The sequence below is a fragment of the Balaenoptera physalus genome (genome assembly GCF_965194825.1).
Source record: "Balaenoptera physalus genome assembly, chromosome: 6".
Taxonomy (NCBI): Eukaryota; Metazoa; Chordata; class Mammalia; order Artiodactyla; family Balaenopteridae; genus Balaenoptera; species Balaenoptera physalus.
Genome location: NC_138885.1, coordinates 19,251,387 through 19,271,568, shown reverse-complemented (window position 1 = coordinate 19,271,568; position 20,182 = coordinate 19,251,387). Strand labels below are relative to the sequence as shown.

The window sequence follows — 20,182 nt, the reverse complement described above, 5'->3', positions numbered from 1 at the left end:
GCATCTATTTTAGACAAGTCACTTCTGGCTCGCCATTTAGACCATCGCTAGAGAATAATGATATTCCAACAATCTTTCGAATTGAATATGGGATTTGGCTTCAGTTCTCTTTTTCAAGTCAACTTCCTAGCTGGTTATGACAGATCATAAATTTGTGGGCTTTTAGATACTGCAGGTAGCAGATGAGTGAGTTGTGAAAGAGGAAAGAAAAAGATTAAACTGAGACAATGCTGATGTGTGTGTAGGCGTGTGTAGGTGTGTGTAGATAGTGGGGACTGTCTCAGTATGTGTGTTATAGTCTCTTATATGTGAGGCTTTAAAGGAAAGAGTGTATATGTTTTCTTCACAGAACTATAGTTCCAGAGTTTTCAAAGACCTTTAAAACTGACCAAGTTCATTTGTGTCTTACGTAGGCTCATTCTTAGTAATACTAAAGCCACATGAGTGTTTCAGGACTCATGAGAGATGTATATATATTAACTCATTTAACCCTCAGTAACTGGGGATGTGGATACCGTTGGTATCCATGTTTCACCGGTGAGGAAACTGAGACATAGAGATGTTAAGCAATTTGCCCCACATTCCACAGCCAGAAGGTTTAGAATTGGGGTTTGAGCTTAGGCAGTCTGGTTCCAAAGTCCTTGCTCATGAGCACTGCACTCTAATCCCTCTCACATCCTAAAACCTTTCTTAAGTCAGTGTTTCTATTCAACAAAGGAATGACTATGAATTGAAGTTCCACTGCATGCCAGGCAGTGCCCAAATGTCATATAACATCATCACAATGTGAGCATCATTATGTGTTATTATACCCATTCCACAGACGTGGAAACTGACTCAGGCTCTCACAGATGTCAAGGGTCAGAGCTGGGACGAAAATTTCAGATTCCGGCTCCCAAACTAGCACCACCTCCTCCCCTCAAACACACAGACACACACACACATACGCAAACACACAGACACAGACACACACACACACGCACATCAGCTGCATTTAAAGAAGTACTAAGGAAGCTCCTACTACATGTTTTGTACTGTGTGGTCACCTAAGAGTAGAAGAGCTGGTCGGTCTGCCCTGGAAGCACTCACACCACTGCTATGGACAGAATATACAGATAGAGATATGAGACCATTGTCTGTTAAAATGCCAGTGTTGAAGATATAGAAGAAAAATATCCCAGAAAAGCTTCCAGAGGGAGAGTTTTATGGAGATGGTAATTATAGGGACTGCACTCCTGGATAGTTCCAGTTTTTAAATATTTGAACTACTGTGCTAATGTACCTGTCAGATCTCCTATCACAATTATTAGTCCATAAAAGGTGCTTCTGTGGTTACCAGAGCTGCATAACGCCTTGTGGAAGGCAACAGTCTTAGAGCTGAGTTGTGGTGTCTGGGAGGCTGACGACGGTTGGGCTGAGATGAGTGCATGACGGGTGTGCCCTGGGTTGACAATAACAAGGACCGTGGTGTATCTGGTGGGTAGTCAGGAGAGGGGACGGGTCAGAATGGTACCTCCTGATTATTCTTTGCGGCATTTGTAAGTTTATTTTCCCCCATAGACGATGCTCAGTATCGCACAATTTTCCACTCAGTCCTTGAGTTGGTGACGAACGATGGCCCAGCCTGTTCCAGGATCATATAAATAAATGGCATTGAAATAGGTCTTTGCTCTTACATATGCCTGGCTCTTTAAGTGTTGAATTGGCACCATTGCCCCCTACATCTTTTTCTAGCTTTGTTAATCTTATTTTCAGCTTCTGCAAAGAGCCATATATCCATGTACAATCATTAATTGAATATGATTCAATCTGGTCCCATCTTTAATAAGAAACCAAAGAAGGAAATTCAATTAGGCTCACCCTTTCCATTTCAAAAGATCAAGTCCTCCCCTTTCACAGTTAAAATTATGAAAGATTATCTTCTCAGTGGAAGGCTACAGGAAAATTTGGATTCCTGTCAAATATTTAGTATAATAGCCCGGGATCGGGATTAATATAGCCTTTAAGCAGCTTGCTCTGAATTTCTGTCGATGTAATCTCTCTTTTGGAAGCTTTTGAATAAAAGGTGTTCTACACCCATGCGTGACTCAGAGTATTCAACAGCAATGGTAACAAGATCAAACAGTTTTAGGACAAGGTATCATGCCTTCTGGTTATGAAAATGCAGACACCTCAAACTCATTCCCATAGCTTGGTGCGATCCGCTAACTCCTCAGAGAAAATTGAAATTATTGAAGCTGGGTTTTAAGCCTGTGTGAATATTTTGGGGTTGATCTAAAATCACAAAGAGCAGCAGCAGGAAAAAACAAAATAGGATAGAATGAAAGACAACCTAATCATCTTTGCTGGAATTTTGTAAAATATTATTATTAATAATTACTAACACAGTGTTGTAAATCAACTCTAGTCCATTATAAAATAAAATTTTTTTAAAATAATTATTACTACGATCAGAATTAAGGTTTACTGCATCTGTTTTAGGTTCCCGACACTCAAAGTGCTTTATTTTCTCAAACCTATGTCTGTTTGATTCCAAAGACATTGGTTATAAACCCTAGACTGCAACCCCCAAATTCTATTGCCTTTTCAACCCTAATTGATAGACCCCTTTTCCAAGAATGAAATATCTCCTGTTATCCTTTATGCAAAGTTACCCACAAATCTGCTTTGGGAACTAGAGTTATGTGTAAATAACTGGGACTGTTTTGTTCTCCCAAGCTTTATTTTGCAGTCCGATGGCATGATGTGTTACAAACATCATCATAGGAGAGTTGATTTATGCAAAGCTTTCCATGTCATTTCAATGAGTTCTGCCTCAAAGCACTGTTCAAACAGAAACCCTAGTGTCCCCTAGTATTCCAGCTGCAAAGGTAAATATTTGTAATAGGTACACTGCAGTCATATCCCCAACACTGGCAAGAGCATACATTTCTTTTTGTGCCATGCTGCCAGAAGCTGGCACCCACTAGCACCTGTGGCTCACACCGAAATTTGAGTCCTGGGCTGCTGTTTTCTTTTCCACTAATGGGTTCTAGGGAGCAGGCAAGACGCGGGCTTGAGTCTCTGAATTGCAGAGGAAAGAAAGAACCCTGGCTCCATCAGCAACTCAAGTTACAAAGATCCCAAGGGAGAATCGGGTTGGAATCTCTACAGTCAAACGTTTCTAGAACGGTGCTTTCCCAAAGTATTTTCTTTTTCATGCAGACAAATCCCTTCTTCAAGTGAAATATTATTTGTAAGTCCAACAAATAAAATAGATAAAAGAATAAGGGTGACTGTTTCTTAGGGGCTTTCTCTGTGGCAGGCAGGCACCGTGCTAACTTCCCTGCATAGTTTTCCTTATTTAATTCTCTGCGATTGTATGAGTAGGCACATTATTCTCCATTATAAAGCTGGCTTAGAGAGTTTATATAACTTACCCAAGTCATGTGCCCTCCCAGTGGAGGACCGCAATGCAAATGCAGGTAGCCTGACACCAGAGCTCAAATCCTTGGCCACAAAAAGCAGACTTGCCCTTGTGAGAACAGACAGGGCCTGGGGTTGCTCCCAGGAATCATCTAGACTTTGGTCCTCAGCCACCTGATGACTGTCAACATCCCTCGGGTCCAGAGAGCACACAGGAGTATGCAAAGTGATAGTAGGCTGAGAAAACTCAAGTTTACTTTCTACAATCATACTTTTGAGGAGCAATTACATGCCAAATTGTTTCTATGTTTAGTTTTTCTTACATTTAATCAGATCTCTCTTTTTTTCCCAGATTTACTGAGGTCTGATTGACAAATAAAAATTGTATACGTTTACAGTGTAGAACATGGTGTTTTGTTGTTGTTGTTTTTTAAATTTATTTATTTATTTATGGCTGTGTTGGGTCTTCGTTTCTGTGCGAGGGCTTTCTCTAGTTGTGGCGGCTTTCTCTAGTTGCGGCGAGCGGGGGCCACTCTTCATCGCGGTGCGCGGGCCTCTCACTATCGCGGCCTCTCTTGTTGCGGAGCACAGGCTCCAGACGCGCAGGCTCAGTAGTTGTGGCTCACGGGCTTAGTTGTTCCGCGGCATGTGGGATCTTCGCAGACCAGGGCTCGAACCCGTGTCCCCTGCATTGGCAGGCAGATTCTCAACCACTGCGCCACCAGGGAAGCCCAAACATGGTATTTTGATATACATGTGCATTGTGAAAGATGACCAAACTCGAGCTAATTCACACATCTATCACCTGGCGTAGTTATCTTTTTTTTTTTTAATCTTTTGTGTATGTAATGAGAACATTTACTCCCTCAGCAAATTTCAGATCTATAACGCAGTGTTGTTATCTGTAGTCACAAGCTGTGTACTAGGTCTCCAGAATTGACTATACTGTATGACTAAAACTTTGCACCCTTTGACCAACGTCTCCCCATTTCCCCCACCTCCCAGCCCCTGGCAATCACCATCCTCCTCTCTGGTTCTGTGAGTTTCACTTTTTAAAATTCTACGTATAAGTGAGGTCATGCAGTATTTGTCTTTCTGTGTCTGGCTTAATGCACTTAGCATAGTGTCCCCTAGTATCAACCATGTTGTCACAAAGGACAGGATTTTCTTCTTTTTTAAGGCTGAATAGCCTTCCACTGTGTGTGTGTGTGTGTGTGTGTGCGTGCATGTGTGTGTACATGTATGTACACATATCTCACATTTTCGTTATCCATTCATCCATCGATGAACACAGGTTAATCCCATATCTTGGCTATTGTGAATAATGCTGTAATGAACATGGGAGTGCAGACATCTCTTTAAGATAAAACTTTGTTTAGATTTTTCAATAGGCCTTCGTAAAGGTTGCCTCTGAACATGATAAGATAGCTTGCCAGTTACATAATACCTTTCTTCCTTCCTTCATTTTTTGAGCATATAAACATATACCAAGTTTTAGGAAATGTCTTAGGCATTGAGATTACAACAAAGCATAGGACTGGGTTACTGGTCTCAGTGATCTCCCAGGTAAGGTGTCCACCATTTACCAGCCATGTTAGGACATCCTTGGGACGAAAATGGGGCACTGTTACTAGCTAAAAGGGGACAACAGGCATAGGACATGAGTGTCCTGAGAAAACCAGCTCACAGGGGAGTGGGCGATTCATGTATATGTACCCATTTTTATGATGTCTTGCAAGAGCACTGATAGAGATAGGCACAGGGTGTCCCATGCACAGAGGAGTGGTGCGCAAGCAAGTTATAATGAAACAGACTTCTTAGAAAAGTGATGCAGAAGCTGAGTGTTTAAGGATGAGTTGGCATTCTCCAGGTAAAGAGTAGAGACTGGCAACCTGAATAAAGAAGAGGGCATGAGCCCGGGGATGAAGTGGCAGGGTATAGGTGGGAACTAACAGTAACTGGAGCAAAAGATGTGAGGCGGAGAGTGTCAGGGCATGAGTAGAGAGGTCAGAGAAAGTTCAGGAGATTGGGTTTCATTTTCCGGAGGATGGGCAATCATTGAAGAGATTTAGGCAGAGTGGAGAGATGAACGTTGTGGATGGAGCAGGCTGCTACTTCTTCAGTGTGTCGCTTGCTGTAGGGGGGGGGGGACAAAACAAGAGCCAGACAGAAGAGCAAGAAGAGTGATTCCGAAGTCTGACTCGACAAAAGTCACGTGGGTAAAACTTACCGGTGCCTGGGCCCCGCCCCGTCCTGCATAAAACCCCGTCTCTTGGGTTGGATCCAGGTCCTGGTTGTGTTTTCAGCTCCCCCTGTGATTCTATCATGCAGCCACAGGTGAGAATCCCTGAGCTAGAATATTGGTTGAAATACCTGAAAGAAAGTATGGATAATTTGGAGTATGCAGTTGGTGGTTGGCGTGTAGGGGATGGATTAAAAAAGTATTTTTGAAAGGGAAATATCAATAGAGCGAGAATTGATCATCAGTTGGATAGGGGTTGGAGGGAGGGAGGTGAGCTGTCAAAAATGGTACCCTGCTTGGGAGCCCAGGTGAAAGACAGTGCCTGCAACTGAAGTAAAACACGAATGAAAAATAGCTATTTTACCAGAGAAGACAAAGGGTTAGATTCTGGTGTTGTAGAATGTCAGGTGTCGCAAAAAGAGCTGTGGAAAGTGTGCAGAGTCACAAAAGCAGGGGCCAGTGAGGAATCCCAATAAGCAAGTGGCAGATGAAAAGACACCATGAAGGAACCAGAGAAGAATAGAGATGTCAGATGGAGTCACCTAGCCTTCACCGTCCAATATGGTAGCCACTAGCCCCAAGCTGCTATCTAAACTGAAATCCATTCTTGGCCAGATTTGATGAATGGGAAAGGCCCTGCCTCTTTCAACTAAAATCTTTTGTAGCTTTTAGTACCTTCTTTAACTTCATTGCATGTGTTCATTTAATCAGACACTCATCATCTCTCTCATTCGCTTGACCCACTCTTTTACCCCATTGCCGTCCAAGGAAGAAAACAGTGATGCCACACCCAGATCGTTATGCACGCCGGAGAGGCTGGCTGTGTTCCACCATGGTGAAGCCGGCCCGTCTCCATTTTCAGTGATGTGAACTGTGTGTCTAGCCATCCTGTTATCTTGCAGTTCCTATGAAACGCATTGTTCTCTTTGACTGCAGAAATGAGAACTGCATTTTAGTGGTGAGTGATGTGACTACTAAGTACATGGATTAAAATCAAAAAAATATTAAAACGACTTTGGGATTTTCCAGGATAAGAAGTCGTTACAGACACTGTGTTGTTTCAGATGTCTTGGAGATTAAATAGGCCTAAATCAGCTCCTGAGCATTTTATTAGTGAATTTGTGTCATTTGAAAAATCCTTCCCTGAAACTTTCCTACACACTCTCCAACTCCCACTTGAATGAAGAAGTAATTAGAGATGAGATCAGAATCTCCACTTCATCTTGACCCACTCCAGATGGTGTAATAGTCCTGGCTTTATCAGTAGAGAGTAGAAGGGCAAGCTGGGGCTATGCAAAGAATATAATACTTGCATTAATTCAGTCATTTGGATTTGTGTGAAGACTCTTACTTTTATCTAATACTGTTCATTGCTCTCTCGTTACTCATTTTGCTGCTGCATCCAGGTGCGTGCACTCTGCACCCTGGAATTGTTTCTTAAAGGTGCCTGTATTGTCAGTCCTGTGTTGAGTTGTCATGCTTTGAAGATACAAGGAAATGCTGCCCTTTCAAGAAATCCTAGCAGAAAATTCTTTATAGTCATCCTCTTATTCAGCAATTGTTTATGAATCGCCTCCTGTGTGCCGGGGTGATGTTGGGTTCTGGAGAACATAAATTATACTCTCAAGGTGTTCATAATCTCCTATCGGAAAATACATGGTGTTATATGCTGGGCACAGTTCAGAGTGTTCTTACATATTTCACTCATTTCATCATCACAACAACACTATGAAGTAGACATTGTCATTATCAACCCCACTTTGCAGATGAGGAAACTGAGGAATATAGAATTTAGTGGCACATCCCAAATCGTACAGCTAATAAAGGCTGAGCCGGGATTAGACTGAGGCTGTCCATCTCCAGTCTCTGTTCTTAACCACTGTGCTTTACCTCCTCTCCTCCACTCAACTGTGATCTCCAGTGGGAGACAAAACTCCCCTGGAAATGAGTTTATTTACAGAATGTGGTTGTTGGTTTTTCTGGGGTTGACATTTAGCTCTTTATATATGAATGATTCTTGAAAAGGAACATGTTTAAGATACTCTTTCTCTTCTTATCAATCATCGCCTAGCCAAATAGAACTGAAGGAAGAAGTAAACATTTAGCTCACCATTCACACCTTGGGTTACCATTAAGAATTTTTGACCTTTTCCATATAAAATATTTTTATAAGTATTCTTGGGCTCTTTCCTCCATTCCAAGCGTTTAAGCAGTGAGTATCTAGAACAATGAGAATGTTTTGTTTTGGAAGTCATATATAAATTTTTATGCAATGATACCAACCTCTGCTGAGCTTTACAAACCAGATTCCACCTTGGGCCCTGTTACACATTACCTGGATTGTCTACACATCCTGAAATGGGCCTATTCCCAAAACCAAAAATCCTTGAGCTTTGGGAACGTAAAGAAGTTAGAAAGACCAGTAGTCCCAAAACACTTACAGAGCAATTTTGCTAGGACTTGGGTTTCTGGGAAAGTTTTATTTTATCACTCCACTATTATCTTGAATCTGCCATTCACTCAAAGGTTTTTGTTGGCCTTAATTCAATTCTCTACCTTCTGTGCTATCAGTGTGTTGTTGAGCACTTTTCTACCCAGACAGATAGCAGGATTTGGTGACAGCTTTCAACTGTATTAGCACTGAAACTTTTGTGGGTATAGGATTTCTTTGTGTGGGCTGGTCCTTGACTGTGACTTACTTAGGCTCTCATTTATTGGCTCATAAAACTGGCCTGACTCTACAAAATAACTCACTAATTCTTCCACAGTGAAAACCTCCAAAGGTGTTTATCAACACACATGTAAATAATCTTAGGGACTCCTGGTCTATCATATAAGTCCATTTAGTGCAGAGATCCCTGGCCAATAGAAGTATCGCCTAAACTTTAGCTTTCAAGGCTCCTGTTGTACTCTTGAGAAAGAATATCGAAGGAATCAAATTGTCAAAGAAGCTGTGGTGCCAGAGTTTCTTGAAGTATCTGGGAAAGGCTCCCATACACAGAGTGGGGACCAGGGCTGGTCATTCTTCAGCTGATGGATGAAAAAGAAGCTATAACTAGTTAAACAGAGAAAAGTTCAATTTACCAAATTAATGACATTTGAATTACAACAAAATATTAGATAACGTTTCATTCTCCCCATAAGTTAGCCACTCTTTTAATAGCTAATCTTCATGGACAAGTGGTAAAATTCATTTTGCCATGTTTCCTTATGACATTGTTCATGTAAGTAATTTGGCAAGAGTCATAAAATGTTCTGATTCTTTGACCCATTAATTCTCCTTTTGAGAACTCAAAATATGGAGAAATCACATGAATAAAGGTATTAATCCCAACAATGTTTAGAAGACTACAGTAAAAGAAGAAACAATGCAGAAGTAGTTATAGAAATTATAATATCCCCATTTTACAGATGCACAAAGTGGGAAGATTCTTATCATATGATCCATTCAACATAAGTATTTATTGTCTTCTATGTGCCAGGCACTGTCCCAGGTTCTGAGACTATGCTATCATGCTACGATGAACAAAATAATTACCATTTGCTACTGAGCTGGCAGGGGAGTTAGATATTAGTGAGAGAAACACGCCACCTTCATGGCCAGATATGTAGCAGGGGCAAATTTGATGGTTTAAAGATTGGCCTTAACCTACTACTTGACAGAATTTGTGTTTGGAGCTGACTTAGTCTGTGCACAGGATGATAGTCTTGATGTTGTGTTTATCCCTGGCTTAATAGCGACAACAGGCAATGGGAACATCGGAGCAGCCTGTGCGAAGGGCCGTGTGGAACTCTCAAAGCACTCAAGCGATCAGTGCTGTTAGGAGATCTGAAATCCAACGTTATCAAGCTCAGCTAAGTCTTCTCTTGACATAACTAAGTGTGTAGGGTAACAGCACTTCTGGTTCTCTTGTGTATGTTTTTTAAAAATCCTGTGTACTAGAAGCAAAATGTGAATAACTAATGAACGGTTCTTATTGTATCTCATGAAACTATAATGACGCTAAGTTTGTTGCGTGATACAGATAATGCAGTAGTATTAGCTGTGCAGTTCAACGGTAAACTGTGATGTTCCCTCTTCAAAGTTTAATGAGCTCTTGCTGTGACAAAGGGCAACATTAGGCACTTAAAGAAATTTCATTTTTTAACCTAATTTGCAGGTATTGAAGCAAAGTTTAAGGAATGACGTAGTGATAGATTCCATGATTTGGGCATTTATCTGATTCAGGTGTTTGGCAAATGTGTATATTTCAGAGGGAAGCAAATTTATTTCTTCTAAACGGGACCCTCTCTTATATGGATGAATTTACAAAGTTATGAATCACTAACAACCTTTGGGTTCTTGGGTTGTGCTTTCTTAATTTTTATTTTCACCTAACTGGATTTGATTCTTCTCTTCATTCGCATGAAAAACATATTCCTTGTTTCTTGTTTTTATGATAAAGAGAATTATTTTGTCCCCTCACATTCTTCTTTATTAGCATCATTTCCTCTCCCCTTCTCCCTGTTTGATGTCAGTAACGGGAAGAAACCTTTGCTTCTGAGGTTTAGGTATAACTGCTAAAAAAAAAAAAAAAAAATTAAGATGATCCTCTCCTTTATGTACCATATACAAACCTTGGTCTGCTATGGAGAAGACAACTCACTAAGCAGGTTACCCCAGTTCTCTGTGCCTCTGTGCTGATGCAGGCACTGTAGAGAGGCGCGTTAGCGCTGACCACTGCAGAGATCTCAAATGATCTTTGCGACAGCTTCAGAATGTTTTCCCTAAGAATGAGGCACTGAAACCAAAAGGCCACATCAAAGAGGCAGGCTTCCAAACTGCATACCTTGGAAATGGATCTCTGTCTCCTCTTCAGCCTCCAAAAGGCCGGAGGTGGGAGTGGGAGGTGGTTAAAATGTCTCATCAACACACAGTAATTAATTCTATGCTGGAAATAGATTACACATCTGAAGACGATCTGAAACAGCCAGTTTAAACATAGGAAAGATGGGCGTACTAATGTAAGGTGCTAATAACAACTGTTATTACAATTAATCAATTACAACTAACTGGTAATCACAATTAATGATACATTATTATTAACTTATTATCATACTTGATTTGAATTTCCTTCGTTTTTTGTTTTGTTTTTTTTTTGCCTGCACCATACGGCTTGCGACACCTTAGTTCCCCAACCAGGGATGATTGAACCTGGGGCCCCAGCAGTGAAAGCGCCGAATCCTAACCACTGGACCGCCAGGAAATTCCTTGAATTTCCTTAGTTTTACCTAACATTATTTTTCTGTTCCAAGATCCCATCCAGGATACCACACTGATATTTGGTTGCCATGTCTGTTTAGTCTCCTCTTAGCTACCACAGTTTCTCAGTCTTTCCTTGTTTTTCATGACCTTGACAGTTTTGGGGTTTTTTTAAACATCTTTATTGGAGTATAATTGCTTTACAATGGTGTGTTAGTTTCTGCTTTATAACAAAGGGAATCAGCTATACATATACATATATCCCCATATCCCCTCCCTCTTGCGTCTCCCTACCACCCTCCCTATCCCACCCCTCTAGGTGGTCACAAAGCACAAAGCTTATCTCCCTGTGCCATGCAGCTGCTTCCCACTAGCTATCTATTTTACATTTGGTAGTGTATATATGTCCATGCCACTCTCTCACTTCGTCCCAGCTTACCCTTCCCTCTCCCCGTGTCCTCAAGTCCATTCTCTATGTCTGCATCTTTATTCCTGTCCTGGCCTAGGTTCATCAGAACCTTTTTTTTTTTTTTTTTTAGATTCCCTATATATGTGTTAGCATAGGGTATTTGTTTTTCTCTTTCTGACTTTAAGGAGTACTGGTCAGGTCATTTGCAGGATGCCCTTTTCTCTTGAAACTTGTCTGATTTTTCTTTCATGATTACATTGGGGTTATGGGGTTTGGGGAGGAAGCCCAGAGTGGCAAAGTACCCTTTTCACCACATCATATCTGGGGTACATACTATCAACAGGATATATCACTGTTGATGTTGACCTTGATCACCTGGCTGATTAGTGTTTGTCAGGTTTCTCCACAGTAAGGTTACTATCCCCCCCCGCCAACTCTCCATGTTGTACTTAAAGAATAGGGAGTTACATTCCTTCTCACTGAGGGAGGAATATCTACACCAATTATTCATCCATTATTTTTCTGTTCATCTATTTATTATTGGTTTTCCTTCACTGCCATATTCACCGAATCTAGAAAAGTAGCAAAACACAAACAACAACAAAAAACAACTCCTAGGCACTGTTCAATAAATGTTTATTGAATCAGCTAATGTATAAATTGATTACTAGCTAATGTATTTTAGGTTTTTTTCTTATCCTGTTTTCTTTAAGTTTATTTTGTTTTCTTAGGTTCCTTAATTCCTTAGGTTGAGTATATAATTATCTTCAATCTCCTTTTTAATAAAAACGTTTAAAGGTTTATGGTTTCTTCTGAGTTCAGCTGCATCCCGGTTTTGATATGAAGTTTTCCTGATTGTTGTACTTATGTCTAAATAACTTGTACTTTGTATTTTTATGGCATTTTGGATACCTGGTTCAGTTAGAAGACCATTTTTTAATTGAAAACACTTAGATTTTCGTGGGTCTTTTGGTTGTTACTGTTGTTGCTCCTTTCCTCATTTATTTCAAGGAATTTTAGCGTCTCCTTTGTGGCCACATGCCTAACCTTTTTCTGTAAACTTATGTCCCATGGGCAGAAAGAAGGCTATGCATTTCCTGTTCATAGGGTACAAAATGTCCACATGTACACACACAAATAAAACTTTGCACTCAATCTCCTGGCTCCCCGTTTGAAATATTTGGAATTTTGGATTCAGACTCCTATTGTACTTGCTGTTACAATATGCATCTTCTGTTTTAGGAAGCAAAGCTTTTAAACCTTTATATTATTCCAATTCACCACGTTATGGTCACCCATTTAAATTTCACTTGTAGGTATTCTTTGCTTATCACGGTTGTTTTGTTTTGTTTTGCTTTGTTTTTGCTTTGCTTCCCTTCTCCGGGCATTAGTTCTACTGCCCTCTAAGGCCTGGAATGCTGTGTTCTATAAAATCCCTTTTCCCCTGATTATCCAATACAGTCCCTATGCTGACAGGTCTCCAAGTTATTTTACAAAAAGAAATCATGTACATACTCTTTTGTAACCTGCTTAGTCCCAGACTAGTACATCCAAATACCAAATTCACCCCACGTGTGTGTTTATTAGGTCCCTCAAACCTCCCATTCCAAAATAGACCTCTCTACCCGTGTGTCAAAAACTTGCTTTTTCTCAATCCTTCCCCTGCCCACTGGTGTTTCAGATGTAAACCTAAAGCCTAGGAGGCCTCCCTGGTTCAACCCCCTACTCAGTGAGATGCCAGGAACAGAGGGTGGTGACTGACTTGGTATGCAGACGGAATCCCTACACATTCTCACTCTACCCTTTGAAGTGGATCCTGGCATCCTAAAGGCTTCCTTGTAGGAAAACTATTGAATCATTGGCCTCATTTAGAACTGAATTATATTTTATGGCCTCCTCGACTATGAAGCTAAAATTCACAGGGCACAAAAACATAAATTACAATAATGCCTTTCATTTCCTTGGTCATAAGTCTTTGAATTGCAGGAATGTTTTTTATTTTTATAACTCTATCAAATGTTTTTATGGAGGTTTGTTCCCTCTTACCCCAGGCTTAAAGAAATTCTAAAACAGGGCTCCTCAAACTCTCATAGCCTCAGAGACCCAGGGATCTTACAGAAACACAGATTCTGATGCAGGTCTGGGGTGGGACAGACTTGTACATTTCTAACACGCTCTGGTGATGCCAATATTGCCAATCCTATGAACGTAATTCAAGCAGCAAGGTTATAAAATCCCTCTGGATTTTTTTTTTTTTTTAATTTCACTTTTGGATTTAGTTTCTGAATGTCTCAGAAAAGAAAACCTCTATAATTGATGGACTCCTTTCCCTTTTTATATCAAACTTTTCATCCACTGTGAAAATCCATATCATTTTTTGGGCCTGGCTCTAAATATTTATTTCAAAAAGTCAACTGAATTCTGAAGAATCAAAATCGGTTGGCTCAGACAGGATGCAAAATAACTGATCATATTACATGAAGTCTGTTCCCAGGACAGAGTTCAAACATGAACTAATAGGAAGTTGAGTGGCCAGCCTATGATCCGCCCAGGACTTTCCTGGTGTTAGCATTCAAAGTCATGCTTTTTGGGAGTCCCCCAGTCCTGGGCAAACTGGGACAGTTAATAGCAACCTGAGAAAGTCTCTTCGGTGACCTTGAACATGTCCTGTGCTCCCAGAGTGACTGTTTTAAAAGGCCCAGTACTCCCTGCCACACATGAGTGCATGTGTATACCTTCAACAACCAATCACTTTTCCTTAATTGCTCCTCATAAGAGGTGGGCAGGCATAGTTACCTCATCACAGGGATGAAGTGCCTCGCCCAGGGTCACGTGATATTGACTGAGGCTTCAAGTTCTTTGTCTATACTCATGATGAGTACACAATGCCACTTCCTTTCTAAAAAAGAAGACTATTAAATTGGCTTTGGGGCAATTCGTTTTATTTTGGAAGTTTTCTTTTAGATTACTTATTAAAAACAAACAAACAAAAAACCCCAAACCCTCTTTTTGTTCTGTTTTGTAAAGCTGGGTAGACAAGAGATAAACAGGGAATATTTGAAATACTACTCTGTCTTTTGAAAACTGAAGTTCTTCATGATATCTGGAAATGTCAGTCACATTTGCTGGTTATTTTCTATGGGATGCTAGTTAGTTATCTCATCACCTATGATATTAATGGTATTATTTTTTAAATGTCCCTCATATTTGCTGTAATTTACTAAAATTGCCTTTAAAAACAAAGGTCATATAGTACCTCATCCTTCTAGTGGGATTGCAAGATAAATGGCACAAATCCACTCTAATTGGATCCAGAAATCCCTAGGCATTGGGCAATTAGTAGTAACAATTGTTCCATTAATAATGTATAATATTCCCAATGCCAAGCGTGTTATGTGTTATTAAGAAAAAAGATTCCGAAAAACGTCTCGGTTTAAAAAAAAAGAGCAAGTTTGAGTGTGGTAAAACTTCAGTTTTGTGATGATTCAACGTGCAATGTGGCTTTATTTAAGACTGAAATCAAACCGTGTTTCCAGGATGTGAAAGAGGCATCTGGAACAGCATTCCGCTGAACATCCCTGACGGACTAGACAACGTCTTTGGCTACAACCAAGTCGTCGGCATTAGTTCCGGGTCATCAGTTTTCATTGGAATGGTGGCAGTGTCAGTTAGTATTTGTCAAAACCTTAAATACCTTGTAGTAAAATATTGCAATAAAGCGAATAAACGTTCGCTTTAGAAACACTTCGGGAAGTAGATGTGTGGAAATGGGAAATGGCCTGAGAAACTGACTACTAGAGCTGCTTCCATGCAGAGATGCTCTTGAGCTTGGAACGTGTCCCAAATTAGATGTGTTGAGATCCCCCACCCAGGCCGTGGTTTGCAATTCAAATATTCTGACACTTTCCGCGGCCAGTCTCTTAGGCTCCCGATGGTGGTGTAAACGGGGAGCTTTGTTCTCTGGTGCACGAAGCTGAAGTAAGTTTTGGTAGAAAAGAGATTACGTGGGCATATGTGAGAGCTGTGCTTTGGTAGTAAACTCAAACTTTGAAAAAATCCCAAAGTCAGTAGCTTTTGAGCCGTCTGATCACAGATGGGGCGAAAGACCACAGTTTAGTATTGCTCAATTGGCAATACTAAACTGTAAGTCTGTCTATATTATTTCAAAGAGCCATCAACCGTTCATTAAGCGTCAGGAATTTTTGCTTTGGAAAAGTCATGGAGAGATTAGAAAGGTATGTGGCAGATCCCTGTTTACCTGTAGCCGAGCCATTTTGTCCCGGATTAATTCCTTTGACCAGGGAAGAATAGTACTCTGTGTTACCCAAATTTTTTCCCCCTGATCTTGCAGATAGGTCCCAGGCAATCTCCTTTACTCTCTGTGTTTATCTGTTACTTGAGAGATCTGAGGAGACACCCATATTTGTAACACTGAGGGATCTATAGGCTGCGGTCAGCTTTCCCTGTTGAGACATCATCATTCAAATGTTCAGTCTTAGAAATAGCTGGAGAGGACAGATGCTGTTTAAAAGTACAAACATGCAACGAGTGACAAATATGTCCTAGAGAGCTAATGCACACTCTAGTGAAGATAGGCAACGATATTGTATTATAATCATCAAACTGGCTAAGAGATTAGATCTTAATATTTCCAACGACCAAAAAGAAATCATAATTATGTAATTTGATAGAGGTGCCAGTTATCACTACAATGGTAATCATATTATAAAATATAAATGTATCAAATTAACATGTTGTACACCTTAATATACACACAAAGTTATATGTCAAATATAATTCCATTAAAAAAAAAGAAATAGCTGATGATCCAACGCATCAAGAAAAAAAAGAGAAATGGCTGCCCTCTTTGGTTTAATGTTCAGCGCCTTGCCTGTGACACTCATGTAAGGAATCCTGCTAGCCTATAGACGGATAGAGCTCCCTGTGTTGAGTTTAAACTCCTTGAGGGCAGAGGCCACGCATTTGTCCTCCTGTGTCTGTCCGGATCTAGCTTGGCCCATTCGGGATGTCACTCTGAGTGTCCCCATCTTTGGAAATTCTCTGGTCCCATTCACTCCATCTCTCGGTTGGTAGCCATCTGGAATGAGAGAGTCCCCTATCTCTGTGCTCCAGCATCCTAGCACATAATGCACTGTCTTGACTGTCCGGGGATCGGATATTTCATTTCTGTATCTCCAGTGCCAAATTCAGTAGGCGCTCAATACATGTCGAAAGAAATGAATGAATGGAAGCCACTTGATAAAGGTTAGTTGAGTTGAATTGAGTAGAGCAGGCACACCCCCTAGTTATCACTGGGGTGGGATTTAGGGCAGGTGGTGTAATGTAACTTGACAGGGTAGTTAAATATTGACAAGCAGGAGGAAGCATACTGGTCCTGTTGGAAAGAGGAAAGAAAGATCTGATGGTGGCTGTCAGATCAGAGAGCTGAGTCTGTAAGGGGCCAAACTGAGTGGCTGCAGCGATCCTGATGGTGCAGCGAGGTCTCACTGGTGGAGACCTTCTGCTTCAGTAGAGGTGAGGATTGGAGCCCAGCTGGGAAGCTGATGGGTTGTGATGTGAGTCAGTGCAGACTCCGTGCCTGTGGCTTGGAGATGGCTGGCATCCCAGACGCTCTCTGCCGGCTGCCTCTTCGTGTATAGCTCAGGCCGATCCTCATTTAAGGCAAGAAGCATGAGTTCTATTTGAGTCTGTCTCCCCTCACCCCGCGTTACCGCCCTCCCCAATGATTTGTGCTTTAACACAGCCTCCTGAAGTGATTGGGGCTGGATGCAGGTGCATGCGTCCTGAATGCTTCGTTGAGGAATTTGTCCATATGAATTCATGTGTAAGTGCTCTTTGATGCTAACGGTGAGAGACATGTGTAGCGATAGAATGAGGATGTCATAAACAGGTTCAGTGCTACCTGGGTGCTGCTTTATGTATTCAGGGATGGGAGGGGGAGGTACATTAGGCAGTGTTTTTAGCTCTGATATCCAGTGAGGGAGAAAGCTGAGGTGAGTTCACGGAGAATATTTGGTAAGTGAGAAAATACCAACAGACAGAAATGGTTTCGGCAGGTCTAGCTTTTCGTTTAGAAAAGAACATGTGTCACCTTGAGAGAAAAAGGCCCCATTTGACTTTTTATCAGCTGGCATATCACAGGTTAGCTTTTAAGAAAAGAAAAGCTACTCTCCTGTTCATAATTAAGTAGTCAACATGCAGCAGTAAAAAAAAAAAAAAAAAAAAAAAAAGCCATGGGAAATCGTTTCTATTTAGTTTCTTGTCTTTTAGAGGAGAAAATGTTGCATGACTGATGTGGGTTCACATCTCAGCTTGGCAAGTAACTAGTTAAGGCAGCCTTAATTTCTGTGAGCCTTTATTTGTTCATCTGTGAAATGGGCAGAATGAAATTGCCTGGCAGGTTGCTGTGAGGCTTGAATAAAATTATACACACTCACACACACACACACACACACACACATGCTGGAGTCTGCCTGGCCCATAGCAGATCCTTTCAAAATATTAGTTCCCCTTTCCCAATTTCAAAACGCTTATTCTGTTTTATCTTTCTTTAAATAACAGCTTTATTGAGATGTAATTCACATACCATAATATCCACCCGTTTAAAGTGTACTCTTTCATCATTTTAGGATATTCACAAACTTGTGCAACCATCTCCACAGTCACTTTTGGAACATTTTCATCTCCGCAAAAAAGAAGCCTCATCCCCACTAGTAGTCATTCTCCATTTCCTGCAGTGTCTCCAGGTTCATCCCTGTTGTAGTATGTATCAATACTTCATTTTTTAAAAATTGACAAATAATATTTCATTGTATAGATGTAAAATATTTTATTTATCCACTCATCAGTTGATGCAAAGTTAGGTTGTTTCTACTTTGAGGCTATTATGAATAATACTGTTATGAAATTCATATACATATATTTTTTGTGGACAAATGGGTCTATCTTATTTTATTTTTATTTTCTTGGCCACATGGTGCGGCGTGCAGGATCTTAGTTCCCCGACCAGGGATCGAGCCACACCCCCTGCAGTGGAAGCGTGGAGTCTTAACCACTGGACCACCAGGGAAGTCCCTATCTTATCTTTTTAATACAGTTTTAAAACAAGATTCTCCCGGGAATTCCCTGGTGGTCCAGTGGTTAGGACTTGTCGCTTTTATTGCCAGGGCCTGGATTCGATCCCTGGTTGGGGAACTAAGATTCTGCAAGCTGCGTGGAGCAGCCAAAACACAAAACAAAACAAAACAGGAAAAAAAACTAGATTCTCCTCCTGCCCCATCTTCCTGAGAAGTTATGCGAGAGCCCAGGAGAAAATACTAGGAAAGGCTACATCTTACCCAGTGGAAACTGAGGAAAATGGCAAAATGGTCACCACTCTCCTTCAGAATATTGTGATACAACAAGTGGGACTTTGGCAACTTTTATTCTTAAACACAAGTGGATAAAATAAATGGTCCTCCTATACTAGCTTATGTAAATGTATATGTCTTGAGTTCTCTATACACATAATCACTATAGGATCAAGAGTGTGCCAGGCATGCAGGTAGACATTGAGTTTCTTGTTTGTTGGTGTATCGTGGTTACTAATTAGGAAAATAGAAGTAGCATATGGAAGGGAAGGGATTGCAAAATCAAATGTTCCCACGGCCCAGGAAAATAAGATAGATGATTGAAATGAATGGTTAAGATAAGTAACTGTGCGAGCATGATGATTCATTCTGAATCACCTCTGACCTCGTGTCATGGTGACGTTAGGGGGTGGTGGTGACTACAGCAAAGTAGACAGTACATGTCCCATCTAAAGGGGGCAGAAAACACTGGAACTCTGGCCGATTGTGCTCAAATAGGTTTATGAGCTCACCTGACAATGCCTTCTAAATTTTCAAGGCAATTGATTTTGAATTGAAAAAAAATCTACTTTGTCTGCCAAATAAAATATGACTGTGAATGGTATTTATCTCACTAGAGATCAGTCTGTGGCCCTTCAAACAGGGTAGATCATATGACTTAGTGACCCCAACATTTTCCCAGTGGGTCTAATTGGGGCTAATTGCAGTGTTGTCCCCCTACTAATTGTATAATTCTTAGTTTGTCTCTATTTCTCTGACCCTCTATTTCCTGTTTGGAAAATAAGTGTATTGATGAAATATGCTGAGTTGGTCTTTTTGCCTCTAGCACTCTCGAGTTGCATAAGGACTGCCCAGTTCAGGCTTCTGAGTCCGGCAGCAGCAACACACACTATGTTATGGACAGAAGTAACGTTCCAACCGGTGACAAACCGAAAAGGCAGGGGCGCTCTAAACATTTCTTGCGTACATCTTAGATCTTACATCTTAGATCTGCTTGGGACAAAATCTCTCAGCTTTTGGCTGAAAAGTTCCTTTAATTTACCTTCACTTTTGAAGGATCTTTCCTCTGTAGCTAGAATTCTAGGTGGATAAGTTTTATTTTCTTTCCTTGTGACCGAACAGGTCCTCAGCCTGAACCCCCTCTAGGGGTAAAAATTTCCATCCCTATATTGCTACGTTAAAACACTTATATTTTTTTATTTGTCCATTTTGTGTTTATTTAGAACAAACCCATGACAAGTACCAAGGGCAATGGAGTTCTGTAGTTCTGATATTTGAGAATTTCAAGGTGGAATATTTCCAGTTGAAATGTCCAAACACTGCAGAGATCGCAGCGCCAGTCACAACGCCCTGTGTGTTTGCCTTGCGCTGGTCTGGGCCACGCAGCTGTGCCCAGTGTTGGGCTGCAGACCTGGGAAAGACAAGAAGGAGACAGCAGCCTGGACACCATCATCGCTGTGCTCTTGAGTTCTCCATTTGTCCTTCTGACCTTTCTTGTTTCTCATGCAGAGGCT

At 40.9% G+C, this 20,182-nt stretch overlaps 1 protein-coding gene across 17 annotated transcripts in view; it reads left to right on the top strand.

Annotated features, from left to right (window-relative positions):
* NCKAP5 (NCK associated protein 5) overlaps positions 1 to 20,182 on the top strand; it is a 1,104,646-nt gene that overhangs the window by 298,409 nt on the left and 786,055 nt on the right. Inside the window, exon 1 of one of the 17 annotated variants that reach the window (XM_082465755.1) lies at positions 15,244 to 18,081. The exons of the other annotated variants lie outside the window; for them this stretch is intronic. The gene's annotated coding sequence lies outside the window, so the exon portion shown is untranslated. Of the gene's footprint in view, positions 1 to 15,243; positions 18,082 to 20,182 lie in introns of those variants that run through there. 17 annotated transcript variants of the gene reach the window in all.